Source organism: Tenrec ecaudatus, chromosome 12 (assembly GCF_050624435.1).
Source record: "Tenrec ecaudatus isolate mTenEca1 chromosome 12, mTenEca1.hap1, whole genome shotgun sequence".
In the NCBI taxonomy this organism is placed as follows: Eukaryota; Metazoa; Chordata; class Mammalia; order Afrosoricida; family Tenrecidae; genus Tenrec; species Tenrec ecaudatus.
In genome coordinates, this window is record NC_134541.1 from 8,473,420 (window position 1) to 8,498,401 (window position 24,982).

At 42.6% G+C, this 24,982-nt stretch overlaps 1 pseudogene; it reads left to right on the forward strand.

Moving 5' to 3' along the window:
* The first annotated feature begins 17,382 nt into the window (after positions 1 to 17,382).
* On the forward strand, positions 17,383 to 18,793 carry LOC142422343 (NEDD8-activating enzyme E1 catalytic subunit pseudogene; annotated as a pseudogene).
* The last annotated feature ends 6,189 nt before the right edge of the window (positions 18,794 to 24,982 follow it).

Here is a 24,982-nt window from a genome sequence, read left to right on the forward strand (position 1 = left end):
GTGCAAAAAAAGGGTGGCAGCATCTTCAGCTACTTCTAGATCATATTCTGTGTGTGTGGTGTAATACTGTCCCCTATGAAATTACTGTTGGGGAGTCACCATCAAGTTGGAGCAATGGGTTTCATCTCAGGTGTTTGAGCTAAGCAGACACATACTCGCTGTCCGGTAAACTGAAAACAAGGAAATGAGTGAACAAACACCTGTCTCAGTGGTGACCATTCAAGTTGCTACTGAAAATAAATCCTAATTTAAAACATAAAACATGGAATTTTTATTGAAAAATACAAATCTAGAAGACATTATTTTCTGGTCAAAAGACAGTCCTGATCACTAGACATGAAAGACAAAGTCAACCACTATATAGAACAATATCTTATAGATTACACAATTTAACGGCTAAAAAACAACTTAGGTGATGACATTATCTGAACAAACCAAACAACCCTACAAACAAACAAGACAAGCTCAATGGCATCGAGTCGATTCCAACACATAGCTTCCCGATAACACAGAGTCGAACTGCTCACGCAGGTTTACGCAGCCATCAATCTCCAAGTGGACAGAAGGCCTGGATCTTTCTCTCCATGAGCCATTCGTAGTTTCCACCTGCAGCCCGCCACCCAACTCACTGCACCCACAGGGCTCCCATGATGCTTCTACCTTAGGTAAAAATAGGCTGTCTATGGCTTTGCGTAAATACAATGCAAGACTAGGAGTTTGTGGGTTTTCAGATATAGGTATGAGTCCCAGGGGGACACAAATCTATAAGCACTCCAACTAGCTGAAAGGCTGGCATACAAAAACCCACCTAGAGGCAATTCAGAACACAGGTGTGGTGGCGCGCGCCAGAAGGCACAGCCGTGAGCCCCCCAGGGAAGGTAACCACTATGCTTCAACACCCACGGGATCTCATGAATTACACACGAGGGCCTCCAGGAGTCACCATGGAGGCCAGAGCTCTGCCATCACCGCTCACTGAGAGCATGTCGAAGCCAGTTAAGGAAGAACGGGAACATCTGGGTGAGTTTTTATTTGTGCTGATGATTTGCAAGCATGATTTTATCACAGAAGAAAATGTGTGAAATCTAACAATTATTGAATATTCAGTTGAGGATAGAGATTGTTGTCCCCTGTTAGGTGGGTTGCCATCAAGTTAATTCCCAGAGTAGAACTGTCCCGATAGGCTTCTCTAGAATGTAATCTTTAGGGAAGCAGATTGCCCTCCAATAGGTCTGAACTGCCAACCTTTCTGTTAAAGGCCGAGAACTTACTCATCGCACCACCAGGACTCTTTATGCTTTGTTTCCCCTGAATCATGTGTATTGTTCCTTTGGAGTCAAAATCAACTCCACAGTAAAAAAAAAAAAAAATCTAGTCATGTAATTTGAAATAGCTTTCTCTTCTCCCTTCTCAAAAAAAAAAAAATCACTGAAATTTTAACGTCTCAAGGAAAGTAAAAATTTCCTATTGATGCTAGTAATAAATGGTGAATCCTCTAACCAACAGTTATTGAAATAAAATATATAGCCATGCTCATGACAGTCCATGAGAGATTCATTTTTTCCAAGGACAAAGTATAATCGCTGCATCAATTTTTATATCTTAACATATTTCCTCACAAAATAAATATAATGTCTTTTTTGTCTCATTTAGAAGTTAATTGCTTTACTGTGGTTGTGAAGTTGCCTTTCTTTTTGAAGAATCTACCTCATCATTTTTTAAGTTTAAAATAACTTTACAACAATTGAAATCATCATTATAGTCTTTCAGTGTCAAGGGCCCAGATGGTATGATTTTTAAAAAGAAAATCAAGAGCAATTAAACAGTCACTATATTTATAAAATTTAAAGTGATGAGATTCAACTTTGTACATGTGTTTTTTAAAAAGTCATTTATGCATAAAACTATGTTCATATCATCCTAATTGCATATAATACTCTTTTCTAACATAGTTATCAAGATATATTCTCCAGTTGAATAAATTCTTGCATGAATAGAAGGACAATTCAAGAGCCATTAAAAAGGTCCAAATGAGAGTATATGTAATTTAATGAGAGATTTTTGAAGTTTTTTTTAAGGGGATAGTGATATTTTCTATGATGGCCAGGAATTTCTACAATTAGGGACAGTAATAAAAATGTGATGGCTTGATCCCTAAAAATTCAGGTGATGATGATAATAGTTGTATATCCTCACCATGTGAGTCAACACTTTTACCTGAATCACAGAATATGAAAACCAGAAGAAAACATTCGTGGAGAACATGACCAGAGTTACATTTTCATGAGACTGAATAGCTGACTCAGAGATGTATACTCAATTTAATAAATAATGACCTATGGCCTGGGGCTTCGGTGGTGGGGGGAGTTCTTACAGTCACTTTAAAGAAAAGGGACATATAGCTGTATATGTATTTATATAGCTGGAGGGTGCTTATGTGATAACGCACCATCAAAAAGACAAAGAACACACGTCTAAATTCACAGCAGGCAATTGACTCATTCCTGGAACCCAGGCATTCTCAATCCTTAGGTCCCATCAGAATCAGTTGGGGAGTTTATTAAAATACAAATGTTAGTTGCCATGGGATAATCTACATCCTGTAAGATTATCTACATCTTGAGCTGAAGTTTGGTAATTTGCATTTCTGCATATCCCCAGGTGGCAGCTGATTCTGCTGGTCTGGGGTTATCCCTGGAGAACTTCTGATCCAATCATTTAGCAAATTAAGGAGTGCCTGGAATTTGTTTGCTTTATTAGAATTGTGCTGATCTGGAGACAAAAGGAAATCTAGGAATGGTGAAATTCCAAACCAAAAACCTGTGGTCGATTCATGTTGTCGTTGTTGTTAGGTTTCATTGAGTCAGTTCCTGCCACCCAGCATACAGCCCTTCGTCACCCTCCCAAACGTTCCTGTGGTGGAGCCCATTGTTGCAGCCACGGTTTCCATCCATCGGGTAGAGGTCCTTCCTCTTTTCTGATGCCCTTCCACTGTAGTAAGTGTGATGTCTTCATCCGGAGACTGGTCTCTCCTGACAATATGTCCAAAATATGCAAGACGGAGTCTTGTCATCCTTGCTCCTAAGGAGCAGTCTGACTGAACTTCTTCCAAGCAGAACTCTGTGCCTTTTTAGTAGTCCATGGTACTTGCAATGTGCTTCTGCTCCACAATTCAAACACATCGATTCTTCTCTGGTCTTCTTTATCCAAGGTCCAACTTTTGGAGGCTGTAAACCTTTAAAGAAACAGACAGTCTTGTCTTTCTCCAGAGGAGCAGCAGGTGGGTTTGAATATCTGAACTTCTGCTTAATAACCCAAAATTTAATCCACTGCACAACCTGGGTTTCTGTGAAGTTTATTAAACCAAATCAGACTCACTGCCATCAAGTTGATGCCTAGTCATAGTGACTCCAAGGTTACACCCTATGGGTTTCCAAGATTGTAACTCTTTATGGGAGTAGAAAGCCTCAACTTTCTCCCATGGAGCAGCTGGTGGTTTTAAAATGCCAACCTTGGCATGTTGAGTTAGCAGCCCAACATGTAATCACTATGTTACCAGGGCTCCTGTCTGCTCTGCAAGGAAGTAAAATACCAGAAACAGATGTTTACCTGTGTGTGGTAGATATATAATCGTTTGTCCATTTGAGGATTCAGAGTGTAGGGATGGAGTCTAGCTTGTCAATCAGATAGTAGCCAATGAGGCCTCTGTGTGGGCATGGCCTTCTCCTGAGAATTCTGGGAAATCTGATACTTCCTCCTTGGAGGTGGGAGACACCTCTCTCTCACTACTTCATTTCATGGGAGACACTCCAGCCAACAAGACACATGGAACTACACTAGTGGGCTAAGTTGGAGAAGCCACATGAACCTACCCTGATGCAAACAGACCTCTGAAGCCGGAGAAGCCATATAGAGATTCCTGCCAGCGCTGAGATGCTTACAACACCACTGGATACAAAGTCTTTCTACCCTACTGGCCTTTGATCATCCTGCATTTGGCATCATTGCATGTGTTTCCTGTGTCTGAAGAGGACTTTATAGATTTGTATCGGACATATGGGCTCGTATTGGACTTATGGACTGGACTAGGCTGGGATCCTTTCTACATGTTCAATTCCTCTTGCATATAAATTTCTTTCCTATACACATATGTGTGTCCATGAATTTGTTTCTCTAGTCTACCCAGACTCACACATTGTGCTTTATTGAATATGCCAAGGTATTTGACTGTGTGGAACATAACAGACTATGGAGAGCCTTGAGAAGAATGGGAATCCCAGAACACGTCATTTTGCTCATTTGGAACCCGTATGTAGATCAAGAGGCAGTTGTGTGAACAGAAGAGAATGCTGCATGACTTCAAAAAGGCATGCAATAAGGTTGTATTCTCTCACCGTACTTACTCAGTCTGTATGCTGAGCAAGCATCAGAGAAGCTAGACTACACGAAGAAGAAGGCAGCATCAGCAGTAAAAGAAGGGTTATTAACAATCTGTAATATACAGATGGGATACATTTTGGGTGCTAACTACAAGATCAGCAGTTCAAAACCACCAGCCCCTGATTGGAAGAAAGATGGGCTTTTTAATCTTACAAAGAGTTGCAGAAACTCACAGGGGTAGTTCTATCCTGTTCTGTGGGGTCTCTAAGTCAGAGTTCAGTTCTGGCTCAATGGCAGTGAGGGAGAAATACCCAGATGACACAACCTTGCTTGCTGAAAGTGAGGAAAACTTGAAGCACTTTGTTGATGAAGATCAAGGATGTCAGTCTTCAGAATGGATTACAACCCAATGTAAAGAAGGCCAAGAGCCTCACAATTAGACCAATAGGTAACATCATGATAAACAGAGAAAAGGTTGAAGTTGTCAAGGATTTTGTCTTGCGTGGATCCTTGATCAATGCTCATGGAAGCAGCAGTCAAGAGATCAACAACTTATTGCATCGAATATACCTGCTGTGTAAGGCCTCTTAAAAGTGTTGAAAAGAAAGGCTATTACTTTGAAGACTAAGTCACGGTATTGTCAAGTGTCTCATATGTATGTGAAAGTTGGACATTGAATAGGGAAGACTGAAGAAGGATCAATGCATTTGAATTTTGGTGCTGGCAAAGAATATTGGAAGTACCATGGACTGCTAAAAGGACCAATGGATCTGTTTTGATGGACGTACAACCAGAATGCTCCTTAGAGGCAAGGATGGTGAGACGTCATCTCACATACTTTGGGCATGTCCCTGGAGAAAGACATAGTTTGGTAAGGCAGGGGGACCATAAAGAAGAGGAAGACCCTCTACAAGATGGATTGACAAAGTGGCTGCAATAATGAGCTCAAATACAAAACAATGGTGAGGCTGGCACAGGACTGGGCGATGTTTAGTTCTGTTGAGCGTAGGGTCGCTATGAGTTGAAATAGACTCAAAAACACCTAACAACAATTTCCTTTGTGAAGTTGGCAATGTGTTCCAGTCAGAGCTGTCATTATTCGCCAATTACAGTGAAGCTCGGAACCACAGAGTTGGATCTGCATGAGCAACATGTATCCACGGGTGTTTCCATTGCTGATGCTTTCATAGTCACTGCTTTGCTCACATTTCCTGATGTTTTTGCTACAATATTGTGGTAATTTGTATTCACGAACCTGTATTAATAGCTCTTTAGAGAATCAAGTAGTAATTAAAGGAAAAGGCTGAGAAAAATCAAGACTTCTGCTCACTTGCTTATAATGTACCTAATATGGTTGAAATTCATTACAGAAAGATTTTATAAAAATAATTTGGTTGTGGGGGATGGACAATAGAAAAGTGGGTGAAGGGAGACGTCTGACAGGGCAAGATATGACAAAATAATAATTTATAAATTATCAAGGGTTCACGAGGGAGGGGGAAGCAGGGAGGGAGGGAAAAAATGAGGACCTGATGCCAGGAGCTTAAGAGGAGAACAAATGTTTTGAGCATGATTAGGGCCATGAATGTACAAATGTGCTTTACACAATTGATGTATGTATGGATTGTGATGAGTTGTATGAGCTCCTAATAAAATGATTTTTAAAATACTTTGGTTGTTAGTGGTCATATAATCTAAATAATATTATATTTAAGAAATATATTATTCTCTGATTAAAACTGATGATAAACATTGCTAAGATGGTAGAAGAAAAGACTCATGGGGGCAGAGGCCTGACACCATGAGTCATGACATATATTGACACCAGCTCTCGTGATGCCACTGGTATGGGACGCTTCCACTCTATCGCTGTGGATTTGAATCACTCAGCAGTACACAATAACAAGGTTATTTAGCTCTGCGAGGACCTGATGTTAGAAAGATATGACAGTCTGCTTCCATGAAGAGGTACAAGATTGCAACTTGGAAACCCTATGGGGCATTTCTACACTATCCTATAGACTTGCTATGAGGGAGAATGGACTCCATGGAAATGGACTTGACGTTTGCTAGCTACCAGATGACATAAACACCAGCTATTTCATTGAAGAAAGAAGAATCAGAACAGCTAGGCGGTTGAGTCTCCCACCTCTTCATAAAAGAGTTGATAACTGCAGTACTGGTCTGTAGACCACAGGTTCTCGAAAGCTGAGGTGCCTAATGAATTTTAGAGGGAGGTGTGATCATAGACACGACTGTAGACTCAGGCATAGGGTGTGAGCAAGAACAATATAAAAAGAAAGCTCCGTCCAGGAGTAAAAGTCAACCATCTCAGGGAAATTAGGGAATGTTGTATCCTGTACACTTCTGAGCATACACACTCATGGGAGAAAGCACCACACAGTAAACCAAAAACATGCCATAGGCATGTACAAGCAAAGAATTCTGAAATAGCACAGTTGGAGTGCTAACTTCAAGGTCAGCTGTTCAAATCCATCATCCTCTCTTCAAGAGACAGACAACTCCTGAAAAGAGTCATCGTCACAGTAACCCACAGACAGTCTTCCCTGTCCTACAGGGTAACTAGTTATGTATCAACTCCATGGCAGTGAGTTTAGTTTTTGTCTTTTAATAGTTTCTACAATAAAAGCAAATATTTGTGCAACCACATACAAAGAACATAGGCTAACACCAGCTGCTAACAAAAAACAATCAAAACTTTTTAAAAAACATTGTGCAGATATTAAAAAATCTGATGCATAACCACCTCCATGGAGAAGCTGAGAAAATAAAAGGAGCGCATAATGAGCTTAAAAAAGTAAAAGGCAGAGTTGGACATGGTTTCTACACAATAGAGCAAAAAAGAATTGAAATAAAAAGTGTATGGCATAAACAAAAAGAGACAAGAGGCTCGGAATTGAACTCGTGTGATTTAGGAAAAGGGTGTGGCTTGCTGCCACCGAGTTGACGCTGACTCCTGGAGAGCTTGTGTATCACGGATGGTAGCACTGCCCGGTCCTGAGCCATCTTCCTAGTCGGGGCTATGCTTCAGCTAATGAGCTCCCTGGTGACTGTGTTGGTCCATCTGAGAGGGCTTCCTCATTTTGATGATCTACGTTCCCAACTACGATATCCTTTTCCCACCATTGTCCTTTCTGGATGACATGTGCACCGTACGTAAGCTGAAGTCTTACCATCCTCGCTTCTAAGGAGCATCTGACTGTATTTCCTCTGAGAAGGAGTTGTCCACTCTTCTGAACGTCCATGGCATAGTCCTATTCTCCACCAAAACCACAATTTGCACGTGTTCGTTCTTTTCAGTCTTCCTCTTTCATCATCCAGCTTTTATTTCCAGAGGAGATGATGGAAAAATAATCATAGAATCAAATGCTCCTAGTTGACTGAAAGAATGAATCTCAGATGGAAAAGATGGAAAATACTAAGTCAGAATATATACAATATGTTCAGCACACGAAGATTCTAAAATATGTATCGATACTCTTTAGATGTTTTGCTTTTACTGAAAATAAAACAAAAATCACCCCAAAAGAGATATTTCTGAGAGACAAATTGTCAACCATTGAAAGAGAAGTTCCCTTTGTTGGGGGTGCAAGGGGATGGTAAGAGCCAACACTACTAGATTACAAGGAGCTAAGGAGTGACGAATGAGCTCTAGCGGTGTCGTGGTTAAGCTGATCTCTTCTACAAAGGTAGGCTTTGAACCGACTGGTGGCTCCACAATCGAAAGACCTGGGTATCTATTGCCATAAGGTTTCCAAATGACAAATATAAAATCACTGTCATCAAGTTGACTTGAACTTGTAGCAGCCCGACCTGTTGAACTGCTAACCAGACAGCCTCTCTGCCAAGGTGAAGTTTTACTCCTGTCCTGTCGGATTTCCATGAGTCCATAAATAGTATATCAAAAAAAAAATCCTACGGGGTGGAATTTTACTCTGTTACATAGGGTCCCAATGAGTTGGCGTTGACCCCAAGGCATCCAACAGCAAGTGGGGGTGGGGGGGGGGGTTGGATGGTGCAGGTGAGAAGCAGAGTTGCTCATGGTGCAGGGTAGTTCTTAAATTGTGTGTGGGGGGGGGGAGGGGAGCTGCATAGTTTGACATAGAGTAGGATCAAAACAAATCTGTTTGATTGAAATAATTTTGAAGAAGCAAGACATTTTAAACCTTATTGCCATCAAGTTCATTCATTTTAAACCTTATTGCCATCAAGTTCATTCAGACTCATAGGGAGCTTAGAGGACAGACTAGAACTACCACCTTGGTTACTCTGAGGCTGTAAAGCTTTGCAGGAACAGAGAGCCCTTCTTTCTCCCTTAAAGCGGCTGGTGGATTTGAGCTGTCAATCTTGTTTACAAGTAGGCCAACGCATAACCCACTGTACCACCGAGGCACCCTGGGCTTCCCTGTAGGTCAGCAGAAAAGCCTAGGCTAGCAAGAAGAGGTGAATTTACATTCTGCCTTCCTCACTCACAGCTATGTGACCTTAAAGAAGATATACAATGAAACTTGGGATTTTAGTCATCTGTAAAATGGAACAAATAACATGATATCTAGGGATGCTAAGAGAAAAAGAAATACTGTATAAATAATATATTAAAAGAGGCTAGGAACACACAGTTCCTGACACTCAACAAATAAATGCTTCCATTGCTGTGGTGTAAATACTGACTCCCTGTACCCTTTAGGAGAGACTAGAGCTGCCTCACAGGATTTCTAAGGTTTTTAATATTTACAGAAGCAAACTACATTTATTGTTCCCCCAAGGTGTGGCTGGTGATTTCTAAATACCGTCCTTTCCATTAGCAGCTTGTGTTAAGTCAGGTGGCCTAGGAACGTAACATCAGTAACTCATGTATAATATAAAGCAACTAAAATCAAGAAAGTGGCCCCAAGAGGTGTATAAATTGGTACGTCCAGCCAATTCAAGTCTGTGGGTCCAATGTAAAACTGGAGGCCTTTTGTGACTTGCAAAGCTAACAGGTGGACCAACCAGGAAGCAGGAAAACAAAGAGGAAGACCATGGCTGGTGGATGCAGAGGCAGAGAGTCCAAGGTGTTCGCCTCTGATAGCTCCCAGAGATAGATCCCAGTATGGTGCGAAGAAGCCCACCAAAGAGTCTACTTACCTAGGGGTAGGCCACACACTTGCGACTTCCTTTCAATTGCACTCCACCCTGATCTTGTAACTGCTTGACTGCTCACAGCAGATTCCATCAGGAAATCGGTTATACTAAGTTAGGTCGCATCATAGGGATCACTAGGCCTTAACTAACAAACTACAGAGAATCCTGACTAAGTCACGTTGACACAGAACCTAATCATTCCATAGTCCAATTCTTAATCCATGGCATCACCAGGGCTCCTGAACAGCTTAGTAAAGGTTCACTATGGATGCTTTTGCATTTTAGCAGATGAGATCCTGGTCTTGTGAAAAACACTGGAGGAGATGTGAACAAGAACACAGGGAAGAAGTTCAGCTTTGAATAGAAGAAACTACACTTCTTGCTCAAAGGCAGCGCAAAGAATAATGGGTGAGGTGCATGTGCGCATAGTGAGGTTAGGGTGCTGTGAATGGGAGCGACAGGTGGAAAAGAATGTGAGAGCGTAAACAAAGAATGGGTGTTTTAAGTAAATACACAACGAAGATGCAAAGGGTTCAAGACTGACAAGCGTTTGCACAAACTTTCCCATATTACAGCATGATTGGATCTACAGATTTGTAGCCCTTATCCTTTCAGTGATATTTCCAGCTCCTTGAAACATGAGCGCTATCTTGGTTCACTTTTGCATCTACTCCCATGAAGAGTGACAGTCTCGGAGACCCACAGAGGCAGTTCCACCCTGTCCTGTAGGGTGGCTGTGTGTTGGCGTTGACTCGATGGCCGTGAATTTTCAGATGTTACATCCAGAATCTGAAAACAAATAGCTGTGTAGCAAATACTTGGTCAAGAAAAGAAGGAAAAAAGAGGAACAAAGGTGGAATTGTGCTCCGCAGGATTTTCAATGGCTGATTTTTTTTTCAGAAGCAGGTATGTGAGAAAAAATAAAGCAGAATATTGGGAACTCTGGTCTCCTGCAATGATAAACATATTTGACCCCCAGATGTATAAATGTGGAGTAAATCAAGAGCCAGAGCAGAGAAATAAATCTTGGCCCAGAAGGCACCATGACCTTGGGTGTCACCCTATGAATCATGATGAAGCCTCCTTTCTCCTTTGTTCTTGACAAACCCTGGAAATAAGGAGCATAAGGCCCGAGACGCCAGCTTGTTAGAAGCGTGGTGTTGTCATTTGGGCTTACGTTCCTGTAAAGAAATCTTAGACATTGATTTTCAGAAAACATACCTGACCTGACGGCAGTGCAAAGAGGAAGGGAATCACCGAAATGGAGTCAGATTGCTTCCTGGCTCAAGCTCAGAAATGTAGCCATTTCACTGTTAAAGGCCTAGCTGCTAAGTGAAAGATTGGTGTTCTAAGCCCACCCAACAGTTCCGAGGGAGAAACAATCTGGCAATCTGCTCCCATAAAGGTCAATATCAAGAAAACACCGTGGGACAGTTGGAATCTTCACACTGGTTAGCTATGAGTCAGGACCAATTCCCAGCACCCATGACCCAAACACCAGCGGGTTTAAAGTTCTGTTTGGTTTGTGAACGGTGCCCTTGATCCCTTCATCCACTCTTGCACCCTATGATTTTATTGCTTCTGAACTGTTCCACTAGATAGTCAGGGACCCCCTTGATTATGCCAGAGAAAGCATAATTAAGCACAGGGGCTGGCACATAGGAAGTAATCAATAATTATTAGTCCCATTACCAATCTGGCAGCTTGTCATCCTGGTGTGGATAATGGATTGCTACACTCTTTTTTTTTTTTTGGGGGGTTGCTACACTCTTGAAAGCTGTGTCACTGATACTTCAAATACCAGCAGGGTCGTTCATGGTAGAGTTCAGTGAATCTTTAAGACTGAAACAGAGTAGGAAGAAAGGTTTGATGATTTGCTGTTTAAAATTAGCCAGAAAGAGCTCTGTGCACCCCTGCAGACCATTGTCCAATAGGATGCTGACACATGCGACTCCAGGTTGGATGGTTCTACACATAACCCCCAAATTGGACTCAAACATTGCAATGGTGAGACATAAGGCGCACAACTGGGCAATCTGTCATTATGTCATACAAAAGGCCAACATGAGTCAAATCCAGTTGCAACGAAACTAGAAAAGGCGATTAGTCATTATTGTTTGAGCCCTAGGGAGAGCTACTGGCATGGTGGTTATTTGTTGGGTTGCGATCCACAAGGTTCAAAGTTTGAAACCACCAACCACCCTGAGGGAGAAAGATTGAGAGAGAAAGATTGAGCTTTCTACTCTTGGAAACACAATCTCAGAAACTCACAGAGACAGTTCTACCCTATCCTCTAGGGTCTCTGAGTTGGCATGACTCAATGGCTGCATCTTGGGGGTTCGGTTTGGGTTTTGATTTGAGTCATTGCAGTGTAATTAACATTATTAGCATTATTTACTTTCTTACCCTTGTTCCATAACACCAACCCAGCATTAAAAATCCTTCAGAGATGCCTGGTAGGTAGAAGTAAAATTCTAGCCAGAGAATCCCTTTGATTGGAATGACTTCGCCTTTTAGAAACCCAGTATCAGATGAAAACAAAACGTTTAGACACTTTTATGTGGTGTCCTGTAAGCCACATGACACACCCTGGATAGGCCGCATCTTCCAAGTCGCTTACTCTCCAGTGATGCTGGATATGCTGATGATGCAAAATTGATGCAAAGCATTTTACTCTGTTACCTTCCATTTGACCTGCAAGCACACCTCTTCCCAAAGCTTCAGCGCATCCCATTTAGACACATCCCTCGATAAAGCCCACACCTGACGTGGACTAATCTCTGCCACTTACTCCCTAGGAGACAGCCATCAGACCTGTCAGCACATATTAATGAGACAGGAACTGGGCTCCTGGCTGTTGGAGAGCTCTCAGGACGCGACATCCATCTCCAAGACTGCGCGGGAGTAAGAGGATCCACGCCGTGCTGACATCACTACACAAAGACCCGGCTAGTTTTACTTATCGGATATGACAAATGAGCCTCAGATGAAATATGTCTGTCAGACTGTTAGCGGCTTGACACTGCTCACCCAGCTCTGAAATGTGATAATTATCGATCAATGTTGAACACAATCTGCAGTCCCAGAAACAGATTGTCATTTACAGATTAGCGACAGCGTCAGAAATGCACAAGCACGAGATGGCTGTGCCTACACGCGATGCGCATATGGCTTATCTGCCGAGGTGCCTGCGAGTGATTGGAATGCCGAAGTAGAACCTGGGGAGCCTTCAGCCTCCAGACATGAGAATGGAGCCCTTCCCCTTCTCCTTTCTCAACATGAAGAGATAACTTCTACTCCCTGAAATGGTGACTGCATAAGTTCCTGGGCTGGAAGAGAATAACAAGAGCAGTAGCAGTCACACGGCACTGCGTGCTCCGTGCTTCTGGTACTGTTATTTGTCATCCAGTGGATTGCAACTGCTGGCAAGCCCATGGACAGAGGGATGCTCCACTGGGCTTCCAGGCTGTGATATTTCACCAAATCTGCATTTGAAGACTATTTCTGAAAACTTTTTGCCATCAAGTAGATTCTGACCCACATTGGCTTTAGAAGACAGGGTAGAACTGTCCGGTTTGTTTCTGACATTTTAACACTTCTTGGAGAAAGTTTACACTTCAAACCTTGCACCAAGTCAGTGTTTCTCAACCTTCCTAATGCCGTGACCATTTAATACAGTTCCTCACGTTGTAGTGACCCCCTAACCATAAAATTATTTTTGTTGCGACTTCATAACTAATTTTGCTATTGGTATGAATCAGGCTACCCCTGTGAAATGGTTGTTCAACCCCCCAAAGGGGTCGTGACCCACAAGTTGAGAACCACTGCACTAAGTAGATGAGATGAGCACTTACCTGCCTGTGTCACTCAGTGATTCATGGGAACAGGCTATTAACTTATTTTATCATCTTTCATCACATTAAATGAGTCCTACGCATTCCGATGACATTGGCTTTTTTTGTCCCATTGGGTAGATTCAACAAGCCAAACAAGGCTTAGAAAGATTCAAGGATGACAAGATCTAGGCCTGGAGTGAACACGGGGCTGGTGGATGGTTTGACTCACTGTCTTCTATGGAATCATTAGGAAGTTTTAAGACCCAATGCAAAGCATAGAACATTAGCAGTTTGCTGATCTGCAACCATCATATATGATTTATCTAGTCATGTCATTGAAAGCCATCTAAATTCCTGAAAGTGTTGTGTTTTTAATAGGTTGTTATCCACCAGGAAAGGTTGAAACCTTGTTAGATCATAAGTTCAGATCAAGGACTGCAGCTTGGTAGGATGTGTTGTTGGATAGACTGGGCTGCAAATGGGAGCTCCTTTGGAAGTACGCAGGGGAATTGGTTCAAGGGGGGAGGGGGGAGATTCTGCCTGTGGGTTAATGCTCTTGTGGTTGATTGGAGGAAATGGGAGTCCTTTCTGGGGTGATAGCTGCACCTACGGTTTAAATCACTGTCTTTCTAATCAGTAACAACCCAAAGCACCCCTGGCCATGCTCTACTTGGCCCCCACTGGATGAACTAGCAAGTATAAAAGTACAAATACGTGACCTTCAAGGATCCCTGATGGTGTGGTGGGTTATGCATTCGGCTGCTAACCTCAAGCTCATCCATGAGAACTCACTAGCTACTCCCAGGGAGATAGGTGAGGCAATCTCCTCCCCTAAAGATGTGCAACCTCAGAAGCCCTAAAGAGCAGCTCCACTCTGTCCTGTAGGGTGCGGTGAGTTATAATTGACTCGATGGCAGTTGTTGCTTGGGGTTTTGTTTGAATATCTGATTTGATTGGTCTGAGAGGGAATTTGGGAATTGCTGTGTTTTTAATGTTCCAGGAGTGACTCCAGGAGTCCCTAGGTGGTGGGATTGATCCCAGCTGCTGCCCAAAAGTTGAAGGTTTGATTCCCTCAGAGGGAAGAACTGATGATCTGTTTCTGATCCAGCAGGTGCTGAAAACCCTGTGGTGCACAGTCCTAGGTGACAGCTAACTCCAGTGCCGCAGTGTAGTTTGCAATGACAATGTTCGAAGATGCACTTAATAAATATGTGTTCACTGACGGAATTCAACAAAGAAACATCTGCAACTATTGCTTTCCTAAACATCTCAAGGTTCTTTGAGTCCAGACTTACCTTATGACTTAATGTTTTTGTCTCCCATAGGAAATCATCCCTTGTGGATGCTCAATAAATATTTGTTGCATTGAATTATTAAGTATTTTAATAGTCAATTTCTACATGAGTTGACTCTGTACCACCTTATTTGTAGGAAGTAGAATATAAGTTATGGGGATCTGTCTAGAATTTCTAAAAGCTTCTGTGAAAAACTAAGGATTAGAGATCATGCCTTTTGATTAATGATCAAGAATTTACTCTGAAAAGTCACTCAGCTTCCTTAAATTACATAGAGTCAACTCCCCATTCTGCGACACAATATTAACCTAATGTATTATTCATGAGAGCCTTGATTTACTAGCTTGCATTGGTTCCCAGTTGGTTATCATATTGTCAAAATCAAGATAAGTTCTAAAGTGCCTGTATATAGAAAAGGTAGAAGGGTGTCTGGGATCGTGCCTTTAAAATAAATAGTTTATTGAGCACCTACTATGTGCGGGTCATTGTGCTGGATGCTCCATTCATATTAGCTTGTTTTACCCTCAACAAGCCTATGGGAAAGGTTCCAGTAGGATAGTTAATATGTAAGTCATAGCTAACTGACACAAAATAGCACCGATCCTGACTGCTACCTGATCCAAAGTGCCTAGAATGTTATAAAGCAGATGTAAATCCTCAGTAAATATGCATTGGGTGACTAAACCTTACGAGGTATGTTAGTCTGGGTATACTAGAGAAGCAAACTCATAGACACTAAGGTGTATAAGAAAGACATTTATATACAAGAGCAATTGAATACTGAGAAAATTCCCCAACCTGTCCAGATCTAATCCCTGTCTGATATTAGCCCATATGTCCGATGCCAATCTATAAAGTCCTCTTCACACTCATGAAACACATGCTATAATGCCGACTGGAGAAAGATCACAGGCCAGTGGGTGGGAAGTCTTGTGGATCCAGTGGCATTGTAAGCATCTCAGAGCTGGCAGGAGTCTCCAGGTGACTGTTCCAGCTACGGGCACTAGTGTAGATCCATCTGTCTTGACCGTAGAGAGTCTCTTAGGAAGTGAGTCGAGAGAGAGAGTCTCTCACCTCCAAGGAGGAAACCCAGGAGTTCCCAGAATTCTCAGGAGAAGACCATGCTCACACAGAGGCCTTATTGGCTATAACCCGTTTGACAGACTAGACTCCACCCCTTCACTCTTAATCCTCTCAAGTCCCAAATTGATGCCAGATTATGAAAGGAGACCTTGTTAGCACAATGGTTAAGCACTCAGCTGCTTATCAAAAGGCTGGCAGTTTGAATCCACTCTGCAGCTCTGCAGGAAACAAGCCAGGTAATCTTCAACTATGAAGATTACAACCAAGAAAACACTGCATGGAGATTCTGCTCTCTCACACGTGTTGCTAAGAGTCAGTCAACTCAGTGAGACCCAACAACAACAACAACATGAGCTCTAGGATGTACACTGGAGGTCTTCTCCCCTTTCCACCATACCACGTTGGCTCTTCTGTAACTCTGTACCTTGAAGGAGGTCTGGTGGTTCTTGGGCTAGCCTCATCAGAATTCTGTAGACGCTTATTAGAAATGTAGAGTTCCAAGTCCAGACCCTTTAAATCTGCACTGTACAAGAATGGCTGGTGGTTTTATGCAATTGTAACTTTTACATACTGGGAAACGTGTTGGGTTGCTAACTACAAGGTTGGTGGTTTAAACCCACCAGCTGGTCTGTGATAGAAAGATGACACTGTCTTGTTTCTATAAAGATTTAGTCTCTGAAACCCCAAGTATCGGTCCTATTCTGTCCTACAGGATAATACATCGGAACAGCTTTAACTTAATAGCAGTAGGTTTGCTTGTTGGTTGGTTTGCTTTTAGTTTGGGAATCATTATTCTAGGAAATGCATTTCATAGTATATGTCTGAGTCTACAATAACAATTCCCAAGTTAGCTGTTGATATTGTTTTCTTTTGCATCAGAAATAGAAATCAAGAGTCTATTGCTTATAATCAAGAAGCTGGATGATCAGGGCAGCAGCCAGTTAAGGGGCATGTCTAAGGTGCCCATGTGCCACATACTGGTTTACAGGCTGGAGTGTGTCCAGGGCCTTCCCTGAAGAAGCCCAGAGATCAGGCAATACAGGAATGCATGGATTGACGTACCACCATCAGCACCAGCAGTGTCCTGCTCTGAATGTATACATCACACTGTGTACGTGTCTAAGCGTATACATGAGAATGTCTGGCAGGGGTGGGAGGGGTGTGTATATGTATACACATACATATGAGCCATGATACCAGAATACTGTGTGCAGAATGCACATACATATGCATAGTATTTGTGTGTGTACACACACATATGCACATTATTCTGGTATAATGGTTCAATACTTTCATCAGATTTATGTTGTTGTTGTTAGTGCTCCTGTGTACAATAAATGAAACACCAACGAATCCTCACACTTATTCCTGTGTCTGAGCCCATTGTGGTAGGCAGGATGTATCAATAGATCTTGGTGGGGGTGTGGGGGGGCCGGCAAGCTTCCTCTTTTTTGTTACCCTATCAGATTTCTAGAGATCACAAAAAAAATTACTTATTTAGTATCAGACATGAACGTTAGAAATCGACCACGAATGTTGGCACAGATAATCACTTAAATCTTACTCGTAGGGCCGGAGACCCCGCCCTCCCTGCCGGCAGCCCCACCCACCACGAGGGATTCTGGGAAGAGGCAGAAACCAATATGGCGGATGGTGAAGCCCCGGAGAAGAACAGGAGAACAGAGGAGCTGCTGGCTGAAAAAATGGCTGTTGATGGTGGGTGTGGGGACACTAGAGACTGGGAAGGTCGCTGGAACCATGTAAAGAAGTTCCTCGAGCATTCTGGACCCTTCACACACCCCGATTTCGAACCACGCAATGAATCTCTTCCGTTTTTGTTCGATACATGTAAAGTTCTAGTCATTGGAGCTGGCGGCTTAGGATGTGAGCTCCTGAAAAACCTGGCATTGTCTGGTTTTAGGCAGATCCATGTTATAGACATGGACACTACAGATGTTTCCAATCGAAATAGGCAGTTTTTGTGTAGGCCCAAAGATGTTGGAAGACCAAAGGCTGAGGTTGCTGCTGAATTTCTGACAGAGTTCCTAACTGCAATGTAGTTCCACATTTCAACAAGATTCAAGATTTTAACGACACTTTCTACAGACAATTTCATATTATAGTTTGTGGACTAGACTCTATCGTTGCCAGAAGATGGATAAATGGCATGCTGATATCGCTTCTAAATTATGAAGATGGTGTGTTAGATCCCAGCTCCATTGTCCCTTTGATAGACGGAGGCTCTGACGGTTTTAAAGGCAGTGCCCGAGTGATTCTGCCTGGAATGACTGCTTGTATTGAGTGCACGTTGGAACTTTATCCACCTCAGGTTACTTTTCCCATGTGCACCATTGCATCAATGCCCAGGCTACCTGAACACTGTATTGTGTATGTAAGGATGTTGCAGTGGCCTAAGAAGCAGCCTTTTGGAGAAGGCATTCCATTAGATGGAGATGATCCTGATCATATTCAGTGGGTTTTCCAAAAATCTCTAGAGAGAGCATCACAATACAATATTAGGGGTGTTACATATAGACTCACTCAAGGGGTGGTGAAGTGAATTATTCCTGCAGTAGCTTCCACAAATGCAGTTATTGCAGCTGTGTGCACAGCCACTGAAGTTTTTTAAGATAGCAACAAGTGCGTACATTCCCCTTAACAATTACTTGGTATTCAGCAATGCAGATGGGCTGGACACGCACACATTGGAAGCAGAGAGAAAGGAACACTGCCCAGCTTGTAGCCAGCTTCCTCAGAACACCGCATTCTCCCCTTTGACTACACTGCGGGAGGTTCTGGACTACCCGACCAACCGTGCTGCTCTGCAAATGACATCTCCAGCCATTACAGCCACATTAGAGGGAAAAACAGAACACTTCATTTGCAGTCAGTAGCCTCTACTGAAGAACGAACAAGGCCAAATCTCTCCAAGACACTGAAAGAACCGGGACTCATTGATGGGCAAGAATTGGCAGTTGCTGATGTCTCCACACCACAGACTGTACTCTTCAAACTTCATTTTACTTTTTAAGGAAAATAAATGTGCACCTAAGAGTAAACTCATGGAAATAGACTTTGTGGCTACCAAGAAATTTAACTTCATTTTTAGCATTGGTGTTGCTGGAATTGACTTTCTAATATATATATATATATACAATGAATCCTCTTTTTTTTTTTTACAACTTTGTAACTTACCCTTGAAGACAGAATTTTGGGGTTGGCGTCTATAAGCATTTTCTCGAATAACCTGTGAAATGCCTGCAAAGATGATGTGCATGTGACTTGCTTCTCCCGGAAGAGAGGCAAACACTCTTGTGTGTGAGTTTTGTTGGTTGTGGTCAAAGAATGTATTCTTCAGCTTTCAGTTGCATACTTACACCCCTTGACAACAATAAGACAATGGAATTTTAAAAACAAACAAAAATGTAACCACCTATCAGCCCTCTAGAGCGTAGTTACCAGAGTATTTTTTGCGTGATTTAATAATTATTTACTTGTGGCTGTCCACGTGAATGTAAATTATTGAAAAGGTTTATCTTGTCCATAATTTGTAAATGGTGTTATAGCCAAATACCTGTGCATAGAAATGGGAATATTTACATGTATTTATTTGTGGTGCCATAGAGGCTAATATACACATCATTAAAGCCAAGATGTTTAAGAAGAATTTAATGTTTAAATAGTTATCATTGATGCTTTCACATTATTTATTAATAAAATCATATATTGTCAAAAAAATCTTACTAGAGGCTAGTGTGCACATATGCATGAGCTAATACATGTATGTGATAACCATATATCAGCATTTAACTAAGTGCAATACTTCCATTCATCCACTCATCCTTATGAATTAAGACACCATGGCAACAATACACCCAAAGCGCAGTTGCTGCCACCAGGCTGATGGTGACCCGCAGTGATCCTGAAGACTGCAGACCGTTATGGAGCAACTCGCCGCGTCCTCCTCCTGCACAGGAGCTGGTGGGATTGGACCAGTGACCTCGTGAGTAGTAGTTCAACCTTTACCCAACAGGACCAATAATAGCTCATGGTCACATGCTGGGCTGCTACCGCCAACGTCAGCGCTTCCCAATCAGCTGCTGCTCCAGCCTCGGAAAACCCACAGGGACAGTTCCACCCTGTCCTACAGGGTCGCTGTGAGTCAGAATCAGCTCATTGGCAGTGATTTTGGTTTTTGATTCATATACTAATTGAAGGTATTCTTTCAAGGCTTCATATTAACTAAGTTAATTACCATGAAAATTAGAAATTATTTCTATTTTCAATATTAATAAGCAAAGGCTAAGATGATAACCAATGTGACCACAGCCACACAGGTAGAAACTGGACACATGAGAACTCAAACATGAGGATTCTGATGAGAGTCCAGATCTGAGCCACTATCTGGCTACAAGTAATTGAAAGTATAGCTAAATATCCTCAAGGGGAGTAATAGAGAACCCATTGATCGAGCAGGGGAGAAGGAAGACCAACAGCTTATCAATAGTAGTCACTCAACTTTGATCAGCAAAAACACCCTCAAGCTCGCTGTCATTAAGCCAATTCCATCATCTGATGGGTTTCTAAGACTGTGATTCTCTAAGACAGTAGAATGCCTCATCTTTGCCCTCAGATCTGTTGGTGGTTTCAAATTACTGACCTTGCCGTTCCCAGTCCAGGGAGTACTTCGCTATAACACCAGCACTCCTCACTCAGCCTGGACAGCCCTTTCAAATGGCAGACCCAGAGGTTTAATCCAACTTGTTACATGTATTACTTGAATGTGCCAAACACTCCAATCTAAATAGAAACGAACCTTGTGTCTGTGTATGTCCATGAGATACTTTCACTATGTGTAGGCCCATATGTGAGTTGACATATATGCATACACACACATATATAAAATTATTTATATATGTACAAAGGCCCATGAACACACAAAGCCTTAAACCAGGAGCAGAAGTCATATCAATGTCTATCTGTCCTGCTGCTTTTGCTACCATTCTTTCTTCATTTCATGATAACGTACTCATTGCTCCAACCGAAGCTTCTTCCTCCCATTGTCCTGTGAATATACTCTAATGGAAGACATTGTCAAAACCATCACCCTCTTCGGCCTATGGAGAAAATGTTTTCAGGGCTAGGGCCCATGCAGCTATAATTTTTAATCCACTTGGAGCACACGTATGGCTAAGACAAGCCCCTCGGTGATTGTCGTCCTTGTTCGGCTTGTGGTCATTGTCAGCCCTTTCTCAAGCCTCAATGTGCCTTCACATCACCCAGAATTTTGCTAACAGGCAGCATGTGCTGCAGCAAGTGTGGGTGGAGTCGACTTTTCTAGCACGGGGATGCTAAGGCAGAACTTGTGAAGGAGGAGAGTTATACATCATTTGCTTTAACATTGATTTTCAGTTGACTTTTTTACCTCAAATGTGAGTGCTCTGGACACTCAGAGACACTCACATGTAAAATGTCAGAGTGAACCTCACCTCCAAGGATAGAGGATTCCTTGTTGTTTGAGGACCAAACCAACCAAACACACTGCCGTAGAGTCGATGTGGACTCATAGCAAACCCCTGTGGTTTCCAAGAGTGGGCCTGTTAATGGGAGTAGAAAGCCAGTCTTTCTCCTGCAGAGCTGCCAGTGGTTTCAAACTGCCATCCATATGGGTCGCAGCCCAATGCCTAACCACTACATCACCAGGGTATTTTGGCTTTACTGGGTGTCTCGTATGTACCTAATGAAAACCCAAACCCATCACCAATCACTTGCAATTAAGTCATTGTGCTCCTGTAGAACAGGGAAGAATGGCTCTGTGGGGGTTTCAACACTATGCCTCTTTAAGGAAATAGACAGTCTCATCTTTCTCCTGCAGGGTAGCTGGTGGGTTTGAACTGTAACCTTCAGGGAGCAGGGAACTCACTGCACCATCAAGGCTCCTCGTTAAAGGCAAATGGGTGATTAATTCCAGGCAGGAGGCCTGCTCTATGCCTTTAATATCAACATTCTCTTTTTTGGCTCGCCAGCATGGTTACTTGTTAGAACACAAAATGATAATCTAAATGTTAACAAGTTGTCATTAAAGAATGATGACCACTTTCAAAGTACAAGTAATCCCCGACATCCCATAAAGAGGTGATGGAAGACATGATATTTCATTCATTCTGAAGCTTCATTAGCAATTCCTCTTGGAGGCAGCTGGGACTCTAGCACCTTATCTGGAGAACTTTGCAACTGACTAGTGTAGTAATTAGTTACACCTAAAACATGGGAAGATGTATGTGGCAGGGGATGGCTTGGGTACAAAGTGATGAAGCACCTTTTGAACGGAGTCATATAAAGAGTCTTTTGCCAAGCGCACACACACAGGACTCTAAAATCACATTCTGGAGTCACGCTGGGAGGAGCCGCCTGTTCAGTGCATGGGGGTAAGAGAAACAGGGTTCAAGAAAGGGACTGGGGTCCTACAAATGTTTCCAGATATCTAATAACAATGTTTCGAAGACTTTCCAAAATAACAGCAGTCTTCATTGGCAACATCATCATGCTAAGGTTCTCTGCTCCCATAAAGATTTATAGCCTCAATAACATAAGTGGGGACGGGGGTCTGATTGTGCAATTGTTAAGGCCGTGGCTGCTGACTGATAGGTTGGCCATTCACACCCACCGAGCATTTCTGCAGCAGAAAAGATCTTGTTCCCATAAAACTTACAGCTTGGAAAATCCTTCAGGACAGTTCTACTCCGTCATGTTGGGTCAGTATGACTTGAAATCAGCACTATGGTGTCCAAAAGGCCTTGCTTTGGTAAATAAATTGAATGATGCATGAAAGCAATGTACCGTCTTCTGTTATTTCAGTGGATCCAGGAGTTTTAAGGAGAGGAGTGGTGTTTTGCTTTCTTTCCCTTCATTGTTCTCTGTTTCTTTGTTTTACTATCTGTTCTACTGATGTGTCTCCCAGGAAAGAACTCTGTGCTCAGAGGACCCGCACAGGTTCACCATTGCCGCTCCCAGAAGAAGGACGGGGAGTGATGGCAAACTTCCTCAGCATTGGCTCTCATTGGCCCAACCTGGTCCTTGCATGCATGCTTGGATGAAGAAAGGGCTGGAGAGTGGAATGCATGAGAGGCCTGGGTCCCCTGACCAAGTTCTGACTATTAGCAGGTGGAGGCAGGGGAGTTTAAATGAGTTCTGGCGGTGTGGCGGATTACAGTTGGGTTGCTAACCATCAGGTTAACTTTGAAACTATCAGCCTTTCTGGAGGAGAAAGACAGGGTTCTCTGCTCCATCAAGCTTCCAGCCGCAGAAATCCACGGGGACACTATCATTCAGAATCAACTTGATGTTAATGAGTTTGGCAAACACATAGAAAATAAGATAAAACATAGGACTAACGAAAACGAACACAGGGAGAAATAGAACATTGGAATAGCCCTCGCTTTGGTAAAGAAATTGAATGTGGGTCTGCTGGGCTGCTAACCACAAGGCCAGCAGGCCAAAACCACCACCCGCTGCTCCATGAGAGAAAGACGGGTCCTTCTGCTTTCCGAAAAGAGTCTCAGAAACTCAAGGGGTAGTCGGCGTGACTGATAGGGGCATTATGAGTCAGCCTAGATGGCGGCAAGTTTGAGTTTGGGGTCTCCCTCCTAAAAAACTAAGTTAAATTTGTAAAACTTCAGGACCAGATGAATTGATATTTCAAAATAATGTACCAGGATAATTTAATTAGTAAATTCATGGTCTTTCAACAGCAGTGTAAGATATATATATATGGAAAAATAATACGCCTTCACATATACCTCTATATCCCAACCAAATATCAATTTGAGATATGTTATAAGCATATACATACAAGCTAAAATGATCACTCTGATTGTGGTAGTTACATAATCTGTTGTCAGTTTGAAACTTACGGGTAAAGGGGTGGAGTTTAACCTGTCAATCAGGTTGAAGTTTGATGACTTCATTTGGAGTTGTTAAAGAGATAAATAGCTTGCTGGAGGTGGGACACACGCTCACTCCCTGGGAGACATTGCAGCTGACAAGACATTTGGAGCTACACTATGGCCCTGAGCTGTAGAAGCCACATGGAGACCCCTGCGAGCAATGAGATTACAACACCACTGGATCCACAAGACTTCCCATCCACTGGCCTGTGATCTTCCTGCATTTGGCATCATTGCATGTGTTGCAAGAGTCTGAAGAGGAATTTGTAGATTGGTGTCAGACATTTGGGCTAATATCAGACTTATGGACTTGAGCTGAATGGGGCTGGAATGTGTTCTCAATATACAATTTCTCTTTTATATACATCTCTTTCTTATACACATATGAGTGTCTATGAATTTGTTTCTCGAGTCTCCCTGGACTAACACAGGAGGATAGGCCTACCAGATGTACACACATCTGACAAAGAACTTTAATCCAGACTCTGTAAAGAACTAAGACAGTTCAGTCATAAAACACTCATGTGATTCAAGAAAAAAATGAGCCAATGTCTTGAACATATGCTTTCACAAAAGAAGATCCATGAATGGCCGATGGGTGGACAGAAAGACGGTTCACACCGCGCAGGCACCAAGTGAGCTTACTCACTGAATGTCCAGCGAGCTGCAAGGACAGACACTAGAATCCCAAATCTGAACTACGTTCCACACTATACAGTGCTTCTTGGTTAAGTTGTTGTTATTTTTCCCCTGAGTGGACGCACTATAAGGCTGAGTATTTTATTAAGCAAACTTTGGGGGTGGTGTGCTGTCTCCCCGCTCTGGCTCACAGGGTCTCTGTGCAACAGGACAAAACACTTCCCGCTTCACAATGTGAAATTGGTGACATGTGATTTCGTGATACGCTGTCGACTCTTCCCTTCCAAACAACGGGGGGGCGGATTTTCATCAATCGTTTCTCTCCCTCTTCGGCTCTATATTTCTGGAGCCTGCTACGGCTGCCTTGATCTGACAGACTGGGCTTCCCACATGGTTGAACGATGTTTGCTCAGAGCTCTGGATATAATGTGACTTGCAGGCAAAAAAGAGAAGCTTGCCAAGAAGACAATTAATTGATAAATTAATATAGAAAAATTAATTCAGGGGGAAATAGGGGTCACAGTGATAGCATGAGTGTGAACCCTAACCCCAAGTGAGAAGGATGCTTGAGCCCTTTTACTGAAGATGCTGTAATCCCCACGTGCATACTGATAGGTGCCTCACTGGACCCAAGGGTACCAGCAAGCACGAAGATGGG